This window comes from Phyllostomus discolor, chromosome 4 (assembly GCF_004126475.2).
Source record: "Phyllostomus discolor isolate MPI-MPIP mPhyDis1 chromosome 4, mPhyDis1.pri.v3, whole genome shotgun sequence".
NCBI classification, from domain to species: Eukaryota; Metazoa; Chordata; class Mammalia; order Chiroptera; family Phyllostomidae; genus Phyllostomus; species Phyllostomus discolor.
The window spans coordinates 32317851-32343859 of NC_040906.2; the positions used below are offsets into that span (position 1 = coordinate 32317851).

Genomic DNA, 26009 nt, shown 5'->3' on the forward strand with positions numbered 1-26009 from the left:
AACCATATCAGTTTTTGGTGTCTTTCTGAAAGCTGGTCCTTCTGATTTGGAACTGAAACTCCAGAGCGATGTCTCCTGGGACCTTCTGTGGTCCCAGAGAAGCAGTACAGCGTGATGCACAAGATGGGAGAAAGCACTGGGACAGCCCTCCTCACAGGTGTCTTCTTCACTCCTCTCCCTCCTCCCGTGCACTTTGGAAATACAGTGTTTACTGGTGCTCGTTTTCCATTGCCTTTCCCAAATTTTAATTGGGAAAACCTTTATTACTTCTTTACCTCCTTTTTCTATTTCCAACTTCTTTTTAAGCATTAACCACTAAATTGCCATTGAAAACTTGTGGTGTTGATTCTCATTTTGTTGGAATTTGGGGGGGACTGGAGGGGGTAAGGATCTCTTAATAGATTGACACTATTCCATCCAAACGTTGTCTTTGGATATTCAGTTTCACCACCTGTGAATCTATTCAGCACAGTATTTAGGCTGAATTTGTCTCTTCTTGGCCACAAGACTGTTTTAAGAGACTCAGACACCCTGCTGAAATCTAGAGGTGCTGTCTAAAAGCATTGTCATAATCCACCATTCATATGAGCCTGTTCAAAAGGAAGTATTGTTTGGCATAATGTATTCTTAGTGAAACCTTGCTGTTTCCTAGTGAATGCCTCTTTTTGTTGCCCCTAAAGTTCTCACAAACCACTTATTCAGTGATCCATTTCAGAGGCTTGCAGGCCGGAATCAAGCTTTGTGATTTTCAGAATCTACTATTCCTTCTAACCTTCGTCCATTCCCACAGGGCAGTCTTCCCCCACCCCCCACCCCCCCTTTTTTTTGCAGCTGGATGTTGGCTGGGCTATTGAATAAGGAAAAACTCTGATCAAGTCATTGTATGGACCTCTTTCATGAAAAATTATTTTTGAGGACCCATCAAAAAGATGTTTGCAGACTCCTTTTTGAGAAAAGTTGATTTAAGAAAAGTAATTTTCTGGAAGTGCCTGTCAAATATTACTGCAAAAGAGAGGTCTTGTCATTGAACTAGTAGAAACTATGTTTTTCAGGTTATTAAAAAAAGAATGAACACACAAGAACGAATGCGTGTAATGCTCAGTTCCCTGGAGTAGAAGTGGGGAGCACAGGCATGGGAGCTCTCAGTAAAGAAACAGTGGCCAGGACCTTTGCGTCTAAAGGCTGGTCTCGCTGGCTGTCTGTTAGAAACACAGAACCTTAGGCTCCACTCTCGCCCTGTGAGTCACCATCTGCATTTGGACACTATCGCCAGGTGGTTCATTTACAAACTGGTTGGCTGATAAAGGCTCATCTTGTGGAGTACTACCCGCAGATACTAAATAGCATATCAATGAAAGTCCAGAGTGAAAGCATTTCAGATATTTATTGTAAACTCCTGGCTCAGTATGGTTGTCAGACATTGATCTTCCCACAGTGCCGCTTCTGAGAACACTTAAAGAGATGTTTCCCAAGTACTGAGAAGTACACCTTCCTTTTCCTGCTTTACATATTCTTTGTGTTGTGACACCAGGTGGTTACAGTTTTGAAGTGACGCTTCAACACACGGGGAGAGCTCTACTAAAAAGGCTTTAGGAGGCCTCTATTGTTGGCACCCTGACTGCTGGGGCTCCCTAAGCACCATAGGACGGCCCTTTTTGTTTCGTGACACTGGAGGGTTGGTGCAGACCAGTGGATTGACTGCATAATCCTGTGGGTAGTGATAATCAGCTGAACATTACATGTCAATAAACCCCATTATCCCAGCATTAGCTGTAGTAATGTTGATGGCAGCTTGGTGTCAATCAGAGGTTTTCCTAGCTTTGTTCAGTTTCACTTATTTCTGGAGTGATGATGAAGGCTTTGGGTCTCCCCCTGTGTGTGAGACTCCCCCACATCACTAGATATTTATGAGGGTTGAACGGGTCAGATGGGACTCTGATGGACAAGTGTGTGAACTGGCGAAGCACATCCCTGAAAGCTGATGCCAGGCTGCAGACCCGTCTTACCTGCTCACTCGGGTGGGGGGTCCGCTGGGAACCTCAGGTGCGGTGAGCTGACTGAGGGCAGCAGTGTGGTCCAGCGCGAAGGGCACTGGACTAGGAGTTAGCTGGATGTGGGTTTGAATACCAGATCTCCTGCTTATTAGTTTTGTGACCTAGCGCAATTTATTTAATCTCTGATTTTTGAGTTCCATAACTGTAAAAATAGTGTTAATTTGTACCTCCCAGGGTTGTTGTGATGCCCTAACGAGGTAATGCATTAAATGCCTAATACTGTGGTAGGTGTAGGTGTTCAATGAATGATTACTATACACATTAGGTATATTAAATAATTCCTTACCAATTTTTTTTCATGGCCTGCCCCAGCCAAACTGAGTAGGGATTTAAGTAGCTTCCGATAGTTTTGCCCATCGAATGGATACGTTTCCAAGTGGTTCTTTGCCAGGTTGGCATCATCTTTTGTTACTGGCACCATGGCAGACATTGGCCTTCAAAGGCACAGGGATTTCAGCCCGGCAGATTCATCTGCTGGCCGATAGCCAGCGGGGATCACATGTCCGGAAAGTTCAGAATATTCCATTTTACACAGAGGGTATGCCAACATGTTGTCAGTCAGGAGAAAGGGAGGATCTGTATGTGGAAAGCAAAAAACATTAACTTGTGGTGGAAAGGGCTTTGGTGAGTTAATCTTGTTCGAGTGGTTGTGGTATGTGGAATTCTCTTCCACGAGGGAAGCTGTGAAATGCAATGCTTGGTTTCAGAAAGCATGCTCACGTACTCCTCTGGAGAGGAAGTTGTTCTTTGCAGTTTGGGAAGGATAAAGAATTCAGTGGAAGGCTCGAAAGCCAACTTCACCTTCCATCGGGATACTGGAAGGTATGGCACAAAATCCCTAATCTGTCATTGTTCTCACTGCAGATATTTGATTAGAGCCTTTCCCCTTTCTGTTTTTCTCTCCCCAGATCTCAGCCCAGAGCCAGGTCTGAGCTTGGAGGCTCTGACTGCAGATAGTGTGAGGAATGTCTCGATCATTTTAACTTTAAGTGGTTACTATTTAAAAAATGTTAGAAAATTAAATTTAATCAGATTTCAGAAAAGTGCTGAATGAAATATAGTTTCTACTTTAAGTTACCTTTATTCATCTCTAAATGGAGATTATCATATATCTACCTCATAGAGTTACTCACTACCTACCTAATAAGATAAATGAGGCAACATATGTGCAGTATTTAGAGCAGTGCTCGGCACATAATAAAATACTGAGGTATTGTTAATTTTTTACTTCTTTTTCTCTGATTGCAAAGTAGAAATGTTCAGTGTGGAAAATGTAAAATAAAACAAGGAAAATAGAAATCACCATAGACGTTCCACCTAATAACTGATGTTAACATTTTAGTATCTCTTCCCAGTCTTCTTTCTGTTTCCCCGTATACATGTTTTGCATAAGGAAACCAAAATTATCCGGGTTTGAAACCCATACTTTTTCTATGTTATTGCATATTCTTCTACCATATGATAGTATTGACATTTTATTTTATGAATAAAAAAGTCTGTTTTCCCTATTGTTAGATATTTGTGTTGTTTTCAGTCTTTTTTTTAAGACTTCAAGTTAAAGGAGTTCATCATCACCAAACCCTTATTATATGAAATGTTAAAGGGAGTTATCTAAGAAAAAGAAGATGATCAAAATATGAACAGTAAAATGACAACAAACTCACAATGATCAACAACTGAAATAAAAAAAAAACAAAAACAAACTAAGCAAACAAGTGGAACAGGAACAGAATCACAGAAATAGAGATCACATGGAGAGTTATCAGTGGGGAAGGGGGAGGGGGAGAATGGGGGGAAAGGTACAGGGAATAAGAAACATAAATGGTAGGTACAAAATAGACAGGGGGAGGGTAAGAATAGTATAGGAAATGTAGAAGCCAAGGAACTTATATGTATGACCCATGGACATGAAGTAAGGGGTGGAATGTGGGTGGGAAGGGGGTGCAGGATAGAGGAGAATAAAGAGGGGGAAAATGGGACAACTATAATAGCATAATCAATAAAATACATTTAAAAAAGACTTTATTTTTAAAGAGCAGTTTTAGTTTATAATAAAATTGAGAGGAAGGTAGAGAGATTTCCCAAATAGCCTCAGTTCCCACACAGGATAGCCTTCCTCATTAGCAGCATCATTGACCAGAGTGGTACATTTTTTTGCCAAGGTTGAGCCTACTTTGATAAATCGTAATCACCCGAAGTTCATAGTTACCTGAGGGTTACCTGAGGGTTGGTGTTTTATATTCAGTGGGTTTGGACAATGTATAAGAACATATATCCATCATTATCCTGCCATGTGGAGTATTTTCACTGCCCTTAAAATCCTCTGCCTTTTCATCTCTCCCCTCCCCACTTTCACCTTTTGGCCACCACCGACCTTCTTACTTTCTCTGTAGTTTTGCCTTTTCAGAATGCCATGTAGTTAGAATCATACAGCATGTAGCCTTTTCAGATTGGCCTCTTTCATATAGTATATGTCTTAAAAGTTTCTCCATGACTTTTCATGGCCTGATAGCTCATTTCTTTTTAATGTTGAATAAATATTTTGTTGTTTTGATGTGCTGCAGGTTATTTATCCATTTCCTTACTATAGGGCAATTTGGTTGCTTCCAAGTTTTGGCAATTGTAAATAAAGCTGCTATAAACATCCATGTGCAGATATTTGTGTGCATATAAGTACTCAGCAATTTTGGATACATACCGAGGTGTGTGATTGCTAGATTGTATGTTCAGTTTTGTAATGAGCCACCAAACTCTCTTCCAAAGTGGCTCTCCCCTTTTGCATTCCCACCAGCAATGAAGGAGAGTTCATGTTGCTACACATCCTCACCATGTTTGGTGTTGTCATTGTTTTGGGTTTTGGCCATTCTAATAGATGTACAGTGGTATTTCACCGTTGTAGTCTTTCATTATTTATAAGTGGTTCTCCAGTGAATATTTTTTTCCTGGAAGAGAAATTGCTGAATCAAAGGCTATATTCACTTTTGTACATATTGCAAACCTGCCCTCTGGGGAAGTTTTGCAAACTTATATTCCTACTTGGAATATATGAAATTTCATGCTCACGCCTTCTAACACCGAACATTTTAATTTAAAAAAATTGTTAAAGTAAAAATATCATTTTTGTATAAAACTTATTTTCTAACGATACTGAATTTTTTAAATGTTTAGATAATATGATCCTGAGTCTTGTCTTTGTCCTTTGCACATTTTTTGGGGGGCAATTCATTTGTGAAAAGCTCTTTATTTTTTTAAGACTATCAATTCTTTTTTTAAAGCATATTTTATTGATTATGCTATTATAGTTGTCTCATTTTTTTCTCCCCTTTATTCCCCTCTTCCCAGCACCCCCCTCCCTCCAATATTTCCCATCCCCCTTAGTTCATGTTGATGGGTCATACATATAAGTTCTTTGGCTTCTCCATTTTCTATACTATTCTCCCTTTAGTATAGTCTCCCCTGTCTATTTTGTACTGACCAATTATGCTTCTTATTCTCTGTACCTTCCCCCGCATCCTCCCCCTCCCCATTGATAACCCTCTATGTGATCCCCATTTCTGTGATTCTGTTCCTATTGTAGTTGTTTGCTTAGTTTTTGTTTTTTTAGGTTCAGTTGTTGATAGTTGTGAGTTTGTTGTATTTTATTGTTCATAGTTTTTGATCTTCTTCTATTTCTTAGATAAGTCCCTTTAACATTTCATATAATAAGGGCTTGGTGATGATGAACTCCTTTAACTTGACCTTATCAAGGAAGCACTTTATCTGCCTTTGCATTCTAAATGATAGCTTTGCTGGATAGAGTAATCTTGGATGTAGGTCCTCACCTTTCATGACTTCAAATACTTCTTTCCAGTCCCTTCTTGCCTACAATGTTTTTTTTTTCTGTTTTTTTTTTTAGAAATCAGCTGATAGTCTTATGGGAACTCCTTTGCAGGTAACTCTCTTCTTTTCTCCACATGATATGCCTTGTTGTATTCTTCCTTGGGTCCCATTTCTTTGGGACTGTCTGTGCTTCCTGGACTTGTATGTCTATTTCCTTTGCCAGATTGGGGAAGTTCTCCTGCATTATTTTTTCGAATACGTTTTCAATTTCTTGCTCTTCCCCTTCCCCTTCTGGCACCCCTATGATTCAGATGTTGGAACATTTAAAGTTGTCCCAGAGGTTCCTAAACCTGTACTCATTTTTTTTGAATTCTTGTTTCTTCATTCTGCTCTGGTTGAATGTTTATTTCTTCCTTTTGTTCCAAATCATTGATTTGAGTCTTGGTTTCCTTCCCTTCTCTGTTGGTTCCCTGTATATTTTTCTTTATTTCACTTTGTATAGCCTTCATTTATTCCTTTATTTTGTGTCTGCACTCAGTCATTTCTGTGAGCATCCTGATTACCAGTGTTTTGAACTCTACATCTGATAGGATGGCTATTTCCTCATTGCTTCGTTCTTTTTCTGGAGTTTTAATCTGTTCTTTCATTTGGGGCATATTTCTTTGTCTTGGTGCACCAGTCTGGATGAATTGTTTCTCCTTTAACTCATTGGTTATCAGACTTCCATACAGTTCAACTTTCTGGCAGTTCTGTTTTTTTTTTTTCTTTTTAAATTGGTTGTTGTCCTTCTTTTGGTTGTGCCAGGAAGCAAAGCATATCTACCTATGCCTCCATCTTCACCAGAAGTTTCAAGACTATCAATTCTTAATCAGAGATATAGTAAATATTTTCTCCAGTTTTCAATTAAACTTTTAAGTTTTTTCATAATGTTTTTGATAGAGGTTTTTATTTTTTTGGTAGTCAAATTCATCTGTTTTTTTCATTATGGTTTGTGTCTCTGTGATATGTTTAGAATGTCTGTCTCCAGTACAAGATTATATACTCATTCATGTTTTAGATCTGTTCTTTATTCACATCTTTTAATCCCATAGGTAGTTACTTAGTGTCTTTCATATGGTGGTGCTGAGTCAGTTGTGACACAAACAGTAATAATTCTTACTGTTTTTGAGCTTAAGTCTAGTGGAAAATAGACTTTAATTTCCATAAAATTTGAACAAATAAAATAAAAACTCTGGCTTTTATGAAGCATTATGATGGAGACATAAAACTCCTAATGAGTAAAAATGGAACTGCCTTTGACCCAGCAATCCCATTTCTGGGAATATATCTGGAGAAACCCAAAACACCAATTTGAAAGAACATAAGCACCACTATGATCATTGCAGTGTTATTTACAATTGCCAAGATATGGAAGCAGCCCAAGTGTCCATTAGTAGATGAGTGGATAAAATATCTATGGGACATTTACACAGTGGAATACTACTTGGCCATTAAAAAGAAAAAATTTACCCTTTGAGACAGCCTGGATGTACCTGGACAACATTATGCTAAGTGAAATAAGTTAAAGAAAGACAAATGCCATATGATCTCACTCATACATGGTCTCTAATCACCAAACCAAACTAACAAGCAAAATACAGATAGACTCATAGATAGGGAGCAGGCTGACAGCACTGGGGTGGGGATTAGGAGGTGGAAGGATTGAGCATAAAGGAAAAAAGACTCATGGACAAGGACAACAGGGTAATGATTGTGGGAGTGGGGAGGGAAGGGGTATAAGGGGCATAAGTGATAATGGCTAAAATACAATTAAAAAAATTTTTGCCCTGGCTGGTGTGGCTCAGTGGATTGACTGCCAGCGTGCAAACCAAAGGGTCGCTGGTTTGATTCCCAGTCTAGGGCATATGCCTGGGTTGTGGGCCAGTCGCCGGTGGAGGAGATATGAGAGGCAACCACACACTGATGTTTCTCTCCCTCTCTTTCTCCGCCCCTTCCCCTCTCTCTAAAAATAAATAAATAAAATCTTTGAAAAAACTTCCTAATGAGTGTAACTGACTTACTTGGGGGAGGCCTAGGATGGCTTTCCTAGGGAAATGACATTGAACTAGACCCTGAAGGAAAACAAGTTAAATCACAATAAGGAGGTGGTGGAGGATACATATCAGGCCCCAGCAGAGGCCACTGTGGTTGATGCACAGAGCTGCAGATGAAGCGTGTATATGTCAAGATTGTGGCTGGAGAGGAATTTTGAAGTCGGACCATGTATGGACTTATAGGTCCTGTTGTGGATTTTGAGCTTTATTGGAAGAGCAGTGGGAAACCACTAATGCCCTTTAAGCAGGGTTTACAGTAGATGACATGATGATGTCTGTTTTTTAAAAAAATGTAACCCTTTAATCCTCTCGGGGTTTTTATCCAAGGTTTCTGTGCTGCTGCTGCTCCTTTTTCTATTTCTCTTCCTCGCTTCCTCCTTTTCATATTATCCCGTCTTCCTTTTCCCATTGGTCTGAAGTGTACTCTTATCTAATAAAATTTTCTATGTATTTTGTGTCTTTTATGCATTGGATGTTTTGATAGGACCTATGCTCATTTGTTCTTCTTAGTCTTACATGAGGGGAAATCTGTTCATTCCTTATGTAGGCTATATTAATTCTTGGTGTCTGTATTCTGGGTTTACTGTGTATGTTTTACTATCTATTTTTGGCCTTTTAAAGTGGAGGGCTGCGTGCTGTGTACTGTGTTGCTGGGGTCTTTATTCTTTATGGATCTGTTGTCAAAGCAGGAATTTTCTGATCCTTGTCCTTGTTTTCATTTTATAAGGGTGGGAATTTATTTCTGGATGATCTAAAATTACTACAGTAACAGTAGTAATTTTCCAACACAGCAGTTTTGCACATCCTAGAGTCTACTGCTTATTGTTCTTCTAAGCTTCACTTCTCTAGCAACTGACTTCATATTTATGGATCGGAGTGCCCCAAAGCTGCTCTGCATGCTGGGAAGTGTAGTGGGTAGGACTTAAAGTGGAATTGGTAGAAGTGTTGGCATGAGGGGGCTCCCTGTTGCCCTAAAAAGCAGCGTGAGGGAGTAGTTTTCTTCCCTCTGTGAGTAAAACCTGGATTCTCGTGAAGGGGCTCACATTTGCTGGGCAAGTGGATGAAATTCTGTCTTACTACCCACCTCATTCACTTAGGTCTCAGGGCTTCAAATAAGAGAGGTTTCTCCAGTTTTTTGATAGGCCATTGAGCCATTTGTTGAGTTTCCACTGCTGTGAAAATGTCACTGAAAAGACAGCAAGCCAAAGAGGGGAAATGAGGAGTTGCTTGTTTCTGCCATTGTTATTCAGAAATCCTATTTTTAAAGAATCCCTTCACCCCTGTCTGAGCTGTGTGGGAGCTGCCCTTCCTGCTGAAGGACTTCTTGGCTATGCCTCACTTGGGGCTGAGTCATTGAGTTAGATGTCGAGGTTACTGACTGAGGAGACTTTGCTGGTTGTGTGGGAATGACACTCTGAAGCTATATGCATTGGGTATTGCTGATGGCCTCAAGTATGGTGTCTTTGGCTGAACACCCACGTAGTATATGGGGTAGCAATTTGATTGTCTATAAAGCTTTATAAGAGTCTCCTTTTGTCTGGTGAGTTATCAGTCTGACGACTTCTCCAGAGAATTATTTTGCAAATTGGAATTTAAATGGTTTCCTAGGCCAACAATTTGTTGCAATTTTCTATCATGTTTTATTAACTGCTTTACCCTGCTAAGTAGGATGGCAATTGGGTAGTCCCTAGGAGTGTAATTTTGTTGCAGGGTGTAATGCAAACATCTATTACCATTTGTAATGCTCTATTTACTTGTTTACTTGTTTGTTTTCTATCTCTCCATGGTCTCTAAGGAGTGGGCACATCTATTTTATTCTGTCCTGTGTGCCCAGAGCCTAGTACAACTTCTGCAATATGAAGTATACTTCATACATCTTTGCTGAGTGAATGTGTGAACTTGAGAGTCTCAGGACTTTTAGGGTGTAGGAGAGTTATATTTATAGACTTACATTTTTGACTTTTGTTTGGTAACCCACGGCTTCAATTAACTTCATTCCAGAACCTCTTGTAGGTATAGTAGAATTATTGCATGTAGACAACACAATTCTACAAATGAGCAGAATGTGAACAAAATTGTGCTTCTGGAGAAGAACCATTGTTTACATGTGAAATGCATTTTCTCATCACTTACAAAAACAATTGTTGGCTTCTCACTTGTCTAAATTTGATTCCTAGAAAGCAGTTATAGTGAAATATAAAAGCCCATGGGAAGGGATGGGATTTCCCTCCCTTCGGTCCCACCACATCTAACTCTTCTGGGGCATGGACCCAAGCCAGGTTAATGGAAATAGGTTTGGTAAGGTGGGATGGCGATTTGGAGATGTTTCTGGGCCCTAGGGTTATGCTGAGACACTTCAGTCTCAGTGGGTCTGGGAGTTCCTTTGTCCTGATTCTCTGGAGAGGAGATGTGGTCCCCTTCACTGCCATGCTGGCCTCCACCCTGTCCCACTGAAGGAAAATGCAGTGGAACCAAATGGTGGAGACTCTGGGCCAGCAGCAGAGGAAGGTGAGAGGGAGCTTAGGGCTCTAGCCAAGGAGCAGGACACTCAAGGAACCACTGGGCAGCAGAAGAGAGGAGGGGCTTCTATGTGCCTCTCCGAGTGATCATGTTAGCCAATGGTGATTTAGGGAACAACAAAAGAACTCTTTTGTACTGTCCTCTGTACTGTGTTTCATCTTTAATAGTAAGAATTTTCTGCTAATGGACTGTATTTCTGCTTCTCTGAAGTTGAATGTTAGGTCATCTGTGAGTAAGACAGATGGAGCCTGTCTGGAAATTTTGAGGAGAGTAGGGGGAGTAGGACATAGTGGCTGTAGAAGTGGACCAGAGAGCTGCCTAGGGAACATCTAGAAGGATTTCCAGGCAGCTGCGGGCCTGAGGGCTACTTTGGGGAATAAAATGTGTCTGGCACAAACCACGTTGTACATCATCACATCCTCCAAGAAGCCTTCTTTGATCATAAATACTCAATCTGATTTACAACTTAAATATCTCTCCCTGGTGCTCTTTCATCAACCTGGGCCCATATATTAGTTTTCTGCATCTGTCTCTTCAAGGACGGGGCATGCCTTTTTTTATGTATAGGATCTAGTGCTGTGCTTATCTCGTATCAGGCTCTGGGCAGTATTTGAATTAACCAAAAAAGGGAAGAAAAGGGCGAGAGGTGATTCAGGATGGTGTGTTGTCACCAAAGCTGTAGAGTAGAGAGTGTGAAGAAAGTGTGGTAGTCCATAGTGAGAAATGGTAGGAAGAGAAACTCAAGAGTGAGAAGTACTGCCTATGGCATGAAGGAAGTCACTGATGACTGTGCAGAGGAGAGTTCTGGCAGAATTTGCACCCTGCAGTCAAATTGCAGAGGGTTATGGAAAGAATGCATGACCAAATAAAATTTTATACTTCCCCCAAATTTAATGTAATTCTCAGTGCATATTCTTTTCCAAATGAGGGAGTAATTATTGTATATCTAAGTGTAAAAGAAATCTATTATGTTTACTATTTAAAGAAAGTTGTTAGAAACTGCATTTAGATGACTTGAAACTGAATAGTACTGCAGAGATACACATCTTTATGTGGTGGTGGGGGGACCACACATGTGTAAAGAAGCGTATTAAATTCAAACATCTGTGTGTTCCTAATCATCTGGAATAGAGTTTTAGCATTCAACAGAAGCCACCTTCTACTGTGCAGTGATTACAAGTCTGTTTCCTAGAGTGATTCAAAATAGTTGTGTTTTCTGTAGCCTCTCACTTTTTAACAACAGCCTGGAATTTTTTGGTCTTTTAAGGGGTCATACAAAAATGTCTGTGAAAAACAGTATCTAATTATTTCTTTTCACCTACCCTCCTGTCCCTGTCCTTGGCTGTAAGAGTTATTGTGTTTCTTCCTAATAAAATGAGGTACACATGTCTCTTAGTTATTTTCATTGTGAAACTTTGACTTTTCTGGTCCCTGAAGTATTGCATTTCTTTGGCTCTTTCTTAATGTATTCAGCAGATAGAGCTGTTTACCTGGTCAGTTGTGACGGAGATCAGAGGCAAATTTGGATTTTATTGAATTTCCTAGTTGCTTTTGGAGACAATGGATTATTTACTGGGCCAAAAGGCAAATGCATAGATTTTATTCAAATTGGAAATTTGAGTATTTGGGACTATCTTGCTTACATGCCAGCAATAAGGCATGAAAGATTTAAAATCTTTATTGATCTTATTAGAAATTCTTTTTAGGTATTAATCTTCTTGGGTGTAGCTAAGGTTCCTTCACCATCTTGTTGTAGTTGACTGTGTTTGGCCTTAAGCTGTAACAAATTACCAAAGCAGAAGAAAAGAATCAGTGGTTCCCATTGATCAAACACACACCTTCATGAAAAGATTATTTAAATAAATGTCTGATAAATTGTACTACATTCCTAAAATGGAATTCTATTTTGCTATGAAAAGTGATAGTGTAGAGAAAAAGTTACTGCCAGAAGATGGTCTCTAGACTATATTTTAAAGGCAGTAAACAGTCATAACATGATGTAAATTATATCATACTTTCATTTTGTATCTGTTTACCTATATGTTTATGAATAGAAAAGCCAAGAAGGTTATATGCCAACATGTAAACAGTAATTCTGTCTCTGAGTGTTAGAAATAAGGGTGGCTTTCCTTTTATTAATAACACTTTTAGGGACTAAAAATTAATAATAAATTTGATGATGTTGGAGAAGAAGAAACTTTCCCCTACCCATCTAACTTTATCTAGCTGGTTAATAATTAAACCAATATCAGGCAGGTTCACAAGAAAAAAATAACCAAATTTAATTTGTACATATGTACATAGGGAACCCCACATAATGAGAGAGTCAGAGACAGAAAGGGAGAGAGAGCTAAGGATAAGGGAAGGCACTTTGGGGCTTATGAGGGGAGGAAGGTCATTTGCCAGATAATAAAAAGAACAGATGTTCAGCAATTAAATATTTCCTTGCCCTATAGAGAGGTCATAAAAATGTATCAGTGGTGATAACTCTTATTATGGGTAAGGTCCCAGATTTAAATTCTTCGAGGCAGAGGTGAAAAGTTTCTCATGAGTCTGCAGATTCTCAGTTGCCTTCAGCTCAAAATAAGTCACACAGCAAAGTGGGACATCTCGGGAGGCTAGTTCTGAATCCCTTCAATGGGAAAAGCTATTTTATTATTTGAAGAGCTTTCAGCAAAAATTTCATTTCTCTAGTAATTTCTTAGTTTCCCTTTTTATTTAGTTCATTTCTACTTTATAAGGATATACATCTAGAGTAATAGAGAAAACAAGTTCCTACTTGTGATTCATTTTGTAGGGGAGTCATATCACGGTTAGAACTTGACTTTAAGTTGGGATTGGAAAATAAAACTGATGATGAAGACCAGGAAATGAAATCTGGGAGGATCTAAGTTTCAGCTGCTGATTGAAGAAGACAAGGTCTGTCTACCTCTGCATGGCCAGGGTGTCAACCAGTGTGTGAGTTCATTAGACTAGTGTCAGATTCCGCCTGAGACTGCAGGCTGAAATACAGTGCAGAAGGGTAAGCATGCAGACAAGGTCAGAGTATTGAGACTGTTCAGTTAAGCAAATTTCAAATAGAATTGACAAAGGAGCAAGTCGTCGACCTTTGAAAACCCAACAGAAATTGAGCAAGCTTCTGAGATCAGCATAGCCCAGTAGGTCACATAGTCCTCTTCCCTTTATGGTCCCATGTTCATCAGTGAAGCCTGTCAGTTAGACCTTGACCAGTGACCGTGCCCTCAAACCACTAAATCATGCCTTCTCTCGGCTTTACCTGGGGTCACACACCTGGTGAGAAATGGCCTGCGGTCCAGTTCAACCTGGAGTATCATAGCATGGCCCGAAACACATCAGGTCAATTGGTAAATAGACTTTGCTATGAAGTGTTATTTCTTGCTCACTTTTTCAGGGAAATGTGGAGACAATGCTGAAGAAAATTGCTTCTATTGTAATCTGTCTCCATAGATAGAAACTTTCATGAAAAAGTGCTTTTTGTAAGGAAAAAACTATAAAAGTAAGTTTTAGTCAGAGCGGATGTAGACATTGAAGGATGTGGGAATGTTTAAAAAGAGTGAGAATGGTAAATATCAGAGAAAATGTGTTTTTTTTTTACCAGCAAAATTGGAGTTAGGCTAATAAAATGTTTTTACCACCATTAGAAAATGTAAGTATGTGGATAAACCTTACCAACATGTTGAGAGATAGAAGACCCTAAATCATATATTACAATATAATTCTCACACACAGTTCAAAAACAGGTAAAACCAAAACATATTAATAGTTTTGGGATGTTTTCCCAGCTGGTGAAGGAAGTCATTTTCCTTAAAAAAAAAATGATGGTGATGCCTCTTGGAGGGGAGGGGCACATGGGGCTCCATTTTTCACCCAAGTGGCAGGTACACAGGGGTTCCCATTGTAGTTATTTGTTACATTGTGTATTTATGTCTTATGCATGTTCTGCATCTGTTATATTTTCCAACAAAAAGGCTTTAAAACAGACTATACTGACCACGGTGAGTATGCCATCAGATTTAAAGGGCTTCTAGGCTTGGCTATGGGTTGAATTGTGCCCACCCCTAAATCCATAAGTTAAAATCCTGACTCCTAGCACCTCAGAATGTGACCTTATTTAGAGATGGGGTCTTTACAGAGGTAATCAAGTTTAAAATGAGGTGACGAAGGCCGATCTTAATGCAGTATAACAGGTGTTGGTGTCTTCAGGACAAGGGAAAATTTCCACACTGAGGGAAGACATTGCGAGGGGCCAGGAGATAAAGATTATCTGACAAGCCACCATCCCTCACAGCCTCAGACGGAACCAACTCTGCTGACACTTTGATAGTGGCCTTCTCGCCTTCGGTGCAGCGACACGGTTTCTGTTGCGGGAAGCCACCCAGTCTGTGGTGTTTGTTATGGGATCCTTAGCAGAGTGGTACAGCTTGGAAGACTAATAAAGATTTTACTATATCTTTTAATCAGTGACCTGTTTGAGGGTTTTCAAAGGAGAGCAGGGACAGCTACTTTTCCCATATGACTTTGGAATCTCTAATGAGGGTGATTGAACAAGGCTGCTTAGCAACAAGGTTGTGGTTTATTCTCAGGTCATCCAGCTTTGGAGTAATATAATGGTTACTTAATTATTTTTCAGAGCCTTGACTATTTTTTTCCTTTCTGTAGTGACTTCACAGTAGTCTTCTTATTAGTGTTACTTAAGCAATGAGTTTCATTTATTTTTTTGCAAGTTCTTAAATTTACTTTTAGAGAGGGAGAGAAATATCAGTGTGATATGTGTGAGCAATACATTGATCGGTTGCCTCTCACATGGCCCCACTGGGGGACCTGGCCCACAACCCAGGCATGTGCCTGGACTGGAAATCAGATCAGTGACCTTTCGGTTCACAGGCCAGTGCTCAAGCCACTGAGCCACACTAGCCAGGGCAATGAGTTGCATTTCTTATTAAACTCGTCTGTACTGTGACGATCAGAGCTTAACGCAAGTTCCCTCAGATGATGGGAGCTGCACAGGGAAGGAAACCCACCCCCAAGTGTTGTTTGCCAGTATAATTCCACTCACCCACCCCTCAGCTGCTGGTGTAAAAGTTCATTTCCTTGCTGCCCTTGAAGCTAGGCATGACCATCTGATAAAGTCTGGCCAATGGGGGAGGGTGTGCCCTCCGTTTCTTGTTCCTCCTTCCTGTGGACTGGGAGTTGCTGAGACTTGAAACAGTCATCCGGAACTAAGAATGTAAGCTCTTTCTGCCTGGACTCAATACCTCTGGACTTTGAAATACTGAGAAATAAATATGCCTCTTGTTCAAGCCACTTTACATTTCATTGTCTATGTAATAGCACCTGCATCTCTAACCCCAACTAATAGATCCCAGTAGTTAGAGGAAGGTGAGCACTATAGGTTTCCTACCAATTCCCCATACCCCCCCACCTTATGGAAACAGATGTTTATTTGTAAAATACACCTACAACCTATCTTGTGATTTTAATAAAGTCTATGTCTCTGTCCCTTTAGATTATTTTTTTTTTTTGCTTAAGATGTTCACCTGAGGCAAATATGACATCGTAGAGGCAGGATTCAGTTTAACTCAGAATTGGCTTTGGACCAGAATAGTCCAAAGAAACTGCCTGAGTATAGAATCCAGCCTGAGTCTTTGTTCCTGAGTCCAGCCGTGTATGAACATACTAGGTTATACCCCTTCATGGAGTGGTGGAGTGACCCTGAAGTATTCCTAGCCAATTCACAAGTCTTGGACTTCTCAAATTTCAACAGTATGAGCCTGTTCCTAATGTCCATTTTGATAACTCTCAACCTTAATTCTTTATTAGAGGTTAAGATAGCTGAAAAACTGAACAGCAGCTGTCTCCTACTGTGGCCTCTTGTGTAATGAGCTCTTCTTCATGTATTGTAAAGGGACCTTCTGACCACATAGCAGCAGCTGTAGTCTCTCCTGATTACATCTCAGTGCTGGCTGTGTCTTCTCTTTCTGTGCTCTTTCTCCTATCTGCTTCCTTTCCCTTGGAGTCCTCACAGCTTTGGTTACTCTTGGCTTCTGCTTTAAATTTTCAGTTTTTACTTTTTAAAAATCCTTTTTCTGTCCTTCTACTATGTGATGGCTGTCAGTATACAAACTGCATTAAAATACCCTGAGAAAGGATCTCGCTTAGTTGCTTCATCACTGTTCAGTACACTTTATCCATCCTGTGGTCTCTTAGGTCTGGCCACCTTGAAGCCCAGTGGTCTTTCTCACATCCAGCCTAGAGCTGACACCTTTCGGTCAGGCACCAACCAGCCTCTGGGCCACATCATTGTAGCCAGGGTTGCAGGATAAATTTGCAAAGGTTGGGCAACTCACGCACAAGAAACTGTTTCTGGAATCTTTGTACTTCAAGGGAGGGCAGACACCAAGTCTCTAAGACACCTCTCTCCAGTACTTTCCTTGATGCTTGAAACTGAACAGCGACATAAAGGTCACAAATCAGATACTTGGTAGCATTCTGACAAGCATAGTTAATTAAATCCACGAAACTAGTGTTTACAGGGTGTCTGCCAGACACAGTGCCAGACTAGTCATCAGGTTATCCAAATACTGCGTGTGGTGGGGGAGGCATGTAAACAAGGAAGGGTGACAGCTTGAGGAGAAAACAGCCATTTGTTTCTCGCCATGACACGGGTTAATTAGGACACAGGATCTGTGCCTACGAGGAGGAAGAAAAGTACTGCATTGCAGCCTTTATTTGCATAAACAGCAGCTACCGTAGGACCTAAACTCATGAAGATGCACGCTTTGTCTGGTCCTGTGAGTTTCTTAGAGCAGTGAGCATAAACACTCCGTGTAATCAAAATATTGTGGCTTTAAAGAACCCACCTGAGCCCTGGCTGGTGTAGCTCAGTGGATTGAGTGCGGGCCTGTGAACCAGAGGGTTGCCAGTTTGGTTCCCACTCAGGGCACATGCCTGGGTTGTGAGCCAGGTCCCCAGTAGGGGATGCATGAGAGGCAATCACACATTGGTGTTTCTCTCCCTCTCTTTCTCCTTCCTTTCCTCTCTCTCTAAAAATAAATAAATAATTAAAAAAAAAGAACCCACCTTAATTAGTATAAAAGAAGTATGTGTTCACCTTAATTGAAAATATCAGTGATATATCCTGATAGTTGGAAACTGTTGAGTATTTCATTTTGCTACAGTAAATGATTTTTTTTTTTGATGTTGGAATTCACTGGAAGGAGTCCATAGCATTTAATTTGGAGGAATTATGAGTTCTCTTAGGTGCCTTAGAATTGAATAATCTATCTGATGTCTTTTGATTACTGTCAGTACTTGGGATCCCATGATGCTTCTCCTTCAGAACTTGGGACTGAGGGGTGGAGATAGCATTGCCCTCTGGGAGTTCAATGGAGCAGAGACAGAAGGCCCGTGGGCTTGCCGGGCAATCGAGTGGATAAGCGTGGGTTAGGGGCGTGTCAGTGCAAGTGGGGCTGCTCAGGAGTCGCAGGGCAGAAAGACATCCATGGGTGAATGTTGGCCTTCCCAGGTGTAGATGCAGATGCTTTAAGCTGCTTTGCCGTAGTGCTGATTAAACATTCAAGTCATTTTCTGAACTCTCCTTATTTCCATTCCAGGATTTCTTTTTCTGTGCAAGAGATATGTCGCAAAGTGGCTTAAGGAAAGAAGGGAAATCATTGTCTCTGGTAAATGAAAAGTTCAAGGGGTATCCCGGGATCAGGCATGGCTTGACTCAGGTGTTAAATGATGTCAGGCAGTGGCTCTCTCTCTTTCTCCGTTCTGCTCACCTGTTTGGCTTCACTTTCAGTCATTGCTCTCCTTCCGATGGTTATCAGCATCTTCCTGCTTATGTCCTCATTGGTTAGCAATCCACCATTACTGGGCCACTTTCAGCCCTGCAACTGGCCAGTCCTGGGACAAGTGTCCATCCAACCATCTACAGCACAGGTTCTCTTAATGGGAACCAGGTGGTTCTCAAAAGCAGAATTTTGTCATCAGAATAAAGGAATAAGAAGAAATGGCAGCTTTCTTCTCTAGCTTTGTTATTTGGTTTCTATGTGATGTGCCTACAGGAAAAAAATGCCCTTGACTTCATGCTAAGGGCTCCCGGGCTCCTGAACAATGTTTTCCCTGTAAATCAATTCATTAGCATTGTGTGTGTGTGCATGATCACATGCAGATGGTACTAGTTATGATTTGGTGAATTTGCCCCCCGAGAGAGGGGCCTGCTCTGAATGTGGCCTCCAGCTGGGTTCCCAGGCCTTCCAGAGTGAGAGACAAAGTCTGCACTTGGGCAAACGAAGTCTGAGGTATGAGAGCCTGTGGAGGCGGTCTTTCCCTTGCTGTTCCTCTTGCTTTTTCCTTCTGAATCCCCATAGTGATTACCACATTGTGCGGGTGGCATGCCAGTTTTTAAAAAGCACATGGCAGCAGGAAGATGTGAATTGCCACAACAGATCAGCCCTGTCCTGTAGCCAGCTTTCTATTTACTGTAAATACTCTCTAGAGACCTCTGATTTGACTTGCTTTTTGAGAAGTAGCTCTGTTATTTTTCCTATTCCTCTTTCATGCTGTGCAAATATGACTGTGGATGGAATTCATTTTCTACAAATGGCACCTGTGGAATGGTAAGGTACTTTGCACTGGGGGTCTGAGACTTTCTGGGGTTTTGTTACCTGGCGTAGCAGGGGCACAGGGGAGGGTCAGGCTGAAAGCGGGAGTTAGTGCATAAGCCATGAGAGGAGGCTGCCAAGGCCCAGCATCTCCCTGCTTCCCCCTTTGCTCTCCTAACAATGAAGGACTCCTGCTTCTCTGCTCAAGGACACATGGGAACATCTTGCCTGCCCCAGATGGGAAACATTTTAATCTGACATTTCAAGGGTCTGTGAGGCCCAGGGACAAGTTCTAGTTGGGCAGGCAGTTCATCCTTCCCGGGCACTGGGCTAGAGGCCTGACCCACGTTAGGGCTTGGGTAAGGAGGGAGCTGGGCTTCCGGTCTAGCTCTGAACAAGGATATAAACGAGAGATGCAGAGAGCCACTCAAGAAGAGAGCACTATTAGCTGTGCCAGTGCTTCTGAGGAAAACCGGTCTTTCCTTTCATGCTGGTCGTAGTTACTAAGCGCCTACTTTGAAAGCTGCTTGAGGCAGCTGCTTTGCTCCCTCGTCTTTGGATCCCCTTTGCCCAGGAGGTCCCGAAATCTGGAAACACAGGGCTCCCTGGTTGCTACATGAATTGAATGTTGTAAGAAGGCCTGACTAAGGCTTTCTAGGTAATTTATTACCAATTTATGTGTCTTCCTGAAGAAAAGTTACAAACTGGGTCTTAGAATATGAAGGACAGCACACACAGATCGGTTAACTACTGAGGAGAGTGCTGTGAAAGTCACCTCTGCTGTCAACAGTAACATTAATAGTGTGCATTTGTGTAGAGCATTTTATGTTGAGTATTGAACTTCTTTTTATATGCACATTTATACATACCCTAAAATATATTACAGCATTTCCAGATTTATCCTTTTGGGTAAACCTTTAAAATGTATCTTGTTCTATGTAGGAAATTTTTTTTTGTCCTAAGAAATTATGTACATCTTAACCTGTAATGTTCTTCATCTGTAAATTGTCTTTAACAGCTATAAATGTCTAAAGTATTTTCTGACTATAGTAATATTTGATTATTGGAACCTAGGAAATATGGGGAGGCACACAGAAAAAAATTCACTGAAATGCCACCTTCCAGTGATAGCAGCTGCTACTGTTGGACAGATGTCCTGTTGTCCTTTTTTTTCTCTCTTTGTGTCATACTTTGAATTTTGAAATTCTTATATATTCAGGGGTGTCCAACCTGCAGCCTGCAGGCTGCATGCAACCCAGGATGGCTGGGAATGCGGCCTACCACAAGATCGTAAGTTTACTTAAAACATTATGAGATATTTTTGTTTTCATTAGTGTTTGTGTATTTAAAGTGTGGCCCAAGAAAACTCTTCTTCTTCCAGTATGGGCAGAGGTGCCAAAAGGTTGGACACCCCCGGTAGATAGATATGATATATTTTGGTCTATTGTGTCTCTAACTCTGTCTGCATCTCTGTCTCCATATCCATCTCTGTCTATCCCACATTTTATACCTAATGTCACATCATTACTTACCGACATGCACACTTGTGTGTGTGGACTGTCTTTGGAGGAAACAGAAGAAACTGGTAGTAGCAGTTGCCTCTGGGACCCAGATGCAGGCTGAGGGACTAGGGTGTGGGGAGACTTATTTTTTAGTATTTACTCACTTGTGTCTTTGAACGTTGTACCATTTGCATATATTACTTTTTCCAAAATTGTGGATAAAATAAAATACCTTAAAAATCAAACTATGGCCAATTTTTCATGTCAGATTGTATTTTTTTTTTCCAAACAAATTTTCACTGCTGCTTAATTTCCTCACATGTGTTTTTCATTTCACTGATTCTGGTTTTGGAGAGTGTTGGGTTTGCCTTTTCTATGTCCAGGGTGGTTTTAATTCCATGCATTTCTCTCGTTCTTTCTTATTTACCTGGCTTTCCTTTAATTTGTGCTTTTGTCTTTGTTTCATTCCATTTCTTTTCAGTGTGGCCTGATAATTCTTTATATATTTACAAAGCATAGAGATAAAAATCTCTATTTTTTTCCTGCTGTTATTTTTTTAGGCAGTTCTTCTTGCATGCTATTGATGGTATATGTTTTTCTAAAAAGGTCTTCAGGTTTTTGAAATTTGTTTTTAAAGAAACACAATTTTCCTCTGGTTTCTGAGACTTGTATTTTTGGAACGGAAGCAGAAAAAATTTAAATGTTTCATTATCAGGATCTTTGAATTATAAAGAGTAAGTTAAAGCAGAGAGTCATTCCCTGGCTGGTGGCTCAGCTGGTTGGGCGTTGTCCCATGAAGCAAAAGGTCACTGGTTTGATTCCTGGTCACGGTGCGTTTGAGAGGCAGCTGATCAATGTGTCTCTCCCCCTCTTTTTCCCTCCCTTCCCCTCTGTTGAAAAGTAAATTTAAAAAATATTAAAAGAACAGAGAGTCATAAAAAGATGAGTGTAAAAATCATTATGCACACTCACCAGTCTTTTGATTTAAGACTGAGGTCTTCTGATGAGTCTGCAAATCTGTTCACTGGAGTTCCTTATGGGCTTTCTTGCCTCAGCCTCACCCATAATGCTTCCTCTATGCTTTCCTGTTCCGATTTCTTCACTGGAGAAAGTACTTAACGACTCTTGTGAAGCAATCTGAATGAAGATTTCTTCAAGAATTTTAAGATTTCCCCTAATCCTTTACTCATTCTTAATTTGACAGAAATATTTTTAGTTACTTGCTTTTACCAAGTTTTTCTAAAAGCACCTAACTTGGTTTCCATAGATACAATTACTCTTTTGTCATTCTTTTATTTTCCAGCTCTCACATTTTTGTGATTTCTATACTCTTTAATTGAATTATTTGTTTGCAATAACAAGTAGAGCTAGTATAAACAGGTCTGAGAGCAAACGTAACTGGCTTTGGGGGGCACACAGCTGAACTGGTGGGAACAGCGGTGCAGAGGCCGCCTGGAGGGCAGCCTCCCAGAAGGGCCGTCGGCATCACTCAGCATGTTTTATGGAGGGAATGAGAGCACTGGCCCTTTGGGTGGCTGGTTAAGTGAAGTGTGGGTGAGAGGAGGTTGGTAAGAGAGGTTTTTTTTTCCAATAATTTTTTATTTTTAAGTTAGAGTTGATGTACAATGTCATATTAGCTTCAGGTATACAACCCAGTGATTAGACATTTACGTAACTTGCAAGGTGATAACCCCAATAAATCTACTCATCTGAGACCATACATAATTGCTACAGTATTAGTGACTGTCTTCCCTGTGCTGTGCATGGCATCCCCATGGCTATTCTGTAACTACCAATTTGCATTTCTCAATCCCTTCACCTTTTTCACCCAGTCCCCCAACCTCTCTTCCATCTGGCAACCATGAAATATTCTCTTTATGAGTCTGTTTTGGTCCTGCTTATTCGTTATTTTGTGTTTTCGATTCTACATGTAAGTGAAATCTTCTGGTGTTTGTCTTTTTCTGACTCCTTTCACTTAGCATAATACCCTCTAGGTCTAGCCATGTTGTTGCAAATGGCAAGATTTTACTCTTTTTTATGATTGAGTCGTATTTCGTTGAATATATACAGAGCACCAGTTCTTTATCCATTCACCTACTGATGGACACTCAGGTTGCTTCCATATCTTGGCTATTGTAAATAATGCTGCAATGAACATATGAATGTGTATCTCTTTTCCATTTAGTGTTTTGGGTTTTTTTGGATAAGCACCCAGAAATGGAGTTGCTGGGTCCTTCTTTGTCTCCGGTGATAGCCTTTGTTTGAAAGTCTATTTTGTCTGGCGTAAGTATGGCTACACACAGCTTTTTAAAAAATTTCCATTTCCATGAAATGTCTTCTTTTCCATTCCTTTACTTTGTCTGTGTCTTTTGATCTGAAGTCAGTCTCTTGCACACAAAGTATGCAAGGGTTTTGGTTTCTTATCCATTCCGCCACTGTATGTCTTTTGATTAGAGCATTTTTTTTCATTTTTTTAAAATTTTATTTTAATCATTGTTCAAGTACAGTTTTCTCCCACTTACTCCGATTCCAGCTGATTAGAGCATTTAATCGATTTGTAGTTAAAGTGATTGTCAATAGATGTATATTCATTGCCATTTTATGTATTTTTTCTGTCTGATAAAGAAGATATTTATCCCCATTACACATAAGGAGGCTGAGAGGGATGGAGTAACTTTCCTAGTTCAGCGGTTACGTGGACGTGGCTGGGGACCGTGGGAACACAGTGTTCACCTCCTTTGTTATCTTGACGGGAAGCCAGAGACTTTTCAGTATAAAGATACTGGTGGATGGAAGGGCACAAATGAGCCGAGGACAGTTTTATGTGCAGTCTCTTGCCACAATGCTAAATTTTCAAGTTTTTTTTTTTCTTTTTAGTTCCTGATACAGTCTCTTTCATAAAAATAGATAACCAGTCATTTCTGGTGTGATCTTTCTGTGTAGTGATTAAAAATACTTCCTCATAGTGATCTCTATTCTTTGTGTCACTAGAAGGTATGATAAATGACACTGGTATTTTAAATTTAGGCTCCTGAGGCACAAGTATTCCTTCTGTACTTGGTTACTAAGTACCGATCAATTTCATTGACTTAGCAAATTTCTTTAGCATAGCAATTTAAAGAACAGTGAGTAGGTCATTAATGGGTAGAGAAACTACCTGCTCTTTTGAATTTTGAAAGCTTAAAGAAAATAATCTAAATGATAAAAATGTATGTTTATTGCTTCACATTTTACAGAATGTGTCTGTCATTCAAGCCTTACCACCTCCTGTGAGGAGGGCTGGGAGGGAATATTACCACTTTACGAATTTGTAAATAAGCCTCAGAGGTTAAGTGATTTGCCTCAAGTCCTACAGGGGTTGAGGTCTTGAGACAAGGATTTAGACGTGTTCACAGTTTCTCTACCAATCCATCTGGAATCGCAGCTGAAGACTCTAGGTACTTCTGGACTTTTGTCACTATTTATGCCATTAGGGCAATACTTCCCTCCTTGTTTTATTTTATTTTTTTTATGCGTAATTGTCTTCTTTTTTTAAAAAAGATTTTATTTATTTATTTTTAGAGAGGGAAGGGAGGGAGATAGAGAGAGAGAAACATCATTGTGTGGTTGCTGGGGGCCGTGGCCTGCAACCCAGGCATGTACCCTGACTGGGAATCAAACCTGCGACACTTTGGTTCGCAGCCTGCGCTCAATCCACTGAGCTATGCCAGCCAGGGCCTTCCTTGGTTTTAGGACTTAAAAAAATGGAATAGATGCTTCCTTTTCAGACTACTACTTCTCAGTTTTGAAAGGGCTTGGTTTCTTTGTTCTGAGACATTTTTTTTTCTTCTTCAAAGATTATTTCAGCACCAAGGAAACTTCAAGGCAGTGGGCTGATCTGGCACAGAGGCAACAGCTGGTTGCCAGGCAAGTGACGAAGCTTTTATTTCTGCTAAGTTTTGATGAGCTGCCTGTGAGCTGGCCTCTGTTCTCTCTCATATCACCAGGGTTGTCCCTCAGTAAAAATGAAGGTACTGGGGAGGAAAACTTACACAAGCAAAATCAGAAGTGTCACAATCTGTTGGCTCATGATACATTTGTGTAGTTTTACAAACTCCAAGTATCAACAAGATGTCATTTTAAAAAAATGCTCTAGGTTGGGCGTGGAGTGGGCCCTTGGCTAAGTCTGTGAGTAACTGAGCCACAAGGTGACCTGCCCTAATAGAAGAGGAATGCAAGATGGAGCCCTACTCTTCCATAAATATAATGTGGGTGGTTCTGTAGAACTCCTTTGCATAATCTCTTCAAGGAGTACTGAGTGTGTGGGTACCTTTTATGTTGCCAGAATGGATCTGAGGCTGCTGTGATGGCTAGCAAATTATCCTTTTTATTTCCCCCACAGTCACTCAGTGTGGCCCAGGACTACTGTATTAGAATCTGTTGGGGGCAGGGCCTGGAATTCTTAATTTTAAACAAGATCCCCAAGTATTCATAGATCCTTTAACATTTGACAACCATTTTCTCCTTCTTCATCTCTCTTGTTTTTCTCAATCATAAGCAGCTGAGATACACTCAGGCCAAATCACTTCGTGGCAGGGAGTGGGAGGATATGGGGAAAGGTTTCTGTAAGGTAGAGAAACAATCGAAGTTCTTGACTATCTCTATTAGACTGTTTGTGTTTCTACTGAGCACTGTTCAGCCACACCCCACCCAGCCTGGCCTATTCTCCGTCCTGGTTCATGCTGTTCCTGGTGTTGTGAGAAATCTCTCAATAATTACAATCATCTGTGTTTTGTCTGGTCTGCTTGGCAGGCCAAGAACTCTGCCACCTCCTGATCCCCAGCTTCAGTTGAATGATAAACCTCTGGATCTTGCTGGCTGTCTCTAGGATGGGTGTTTGAAACCTTCTTGCCTTCCATCCAGCGCATTTTAGTCCTCCCACCTCCCAGCCCATCCCATTATATACACAGCATATTCTTAAATTCCAAATAGGTTTTCTCAGTATCCTTTTTTGTTTCTTTATTTATGTCTAGGAGCACATTTTCCTGCAAATTCTCTTATGGGGTTAAGGTGTTCAGGTTCTTCCACCTGAAGAACCTGAACACAAAGCTGATTTGTGTTGTACAGTAACTGAATTGTTGTTTCCTGGAAGCAGGAGGCCCTTATTTGGAGGAAGAAGGGAGAAGAATAGTTTTCTTTCTTCTTCCTAGATGGGGATGACTTTAGGTAGCATTAAATGGGAAGGAATTGGTTTTTGCCTTGTCCGTCCCTTCCACTTGTTTCACCTTTTTTGGTCGCTGTATTTGAAGTTAGCTGATGGAGCTGTGAGATGGGTGCTGCGTGGGGAGATCTGGTTGTGTTCAGTTCCAGCTGCTGCTGCCTCGTGCCCAATACTACCATGGAGGCAGCCTT

The 26009-nt window shown here is 40.6% G+C and overlaps 1 protein-coding gene and 1 long non-coding RNA gene across 3 annotated transcripts in view; one reads left to right on the plus strand and one right to left on the minus strand.

The window, feature by feature from the left end:
• The window catches only part of HECW2 (HECT, C2 and WW domain containing E3 ubiquitin protein ligase 2), a 353554-nt gene that overhangs the window by 22444 nt on the left and 305101 nt on the right, over nucleotides 1–26009 (plus strand). The gene's annotated exons all lie outside the window — the stretch shown is intronic.
• On the minus strand, nucleotides 16006–20219 carry LOC118500036. Its single transcript, XR_004902563.1, has 2 exons — nucleotides 17588–20219; nucleotides 16006–17367 (listed from the first exon to the last, which is right to left on the minus strand). It is a non-coding gene; the product is annotated as an uncharacterized LOC118500036 (long non-coding RNA).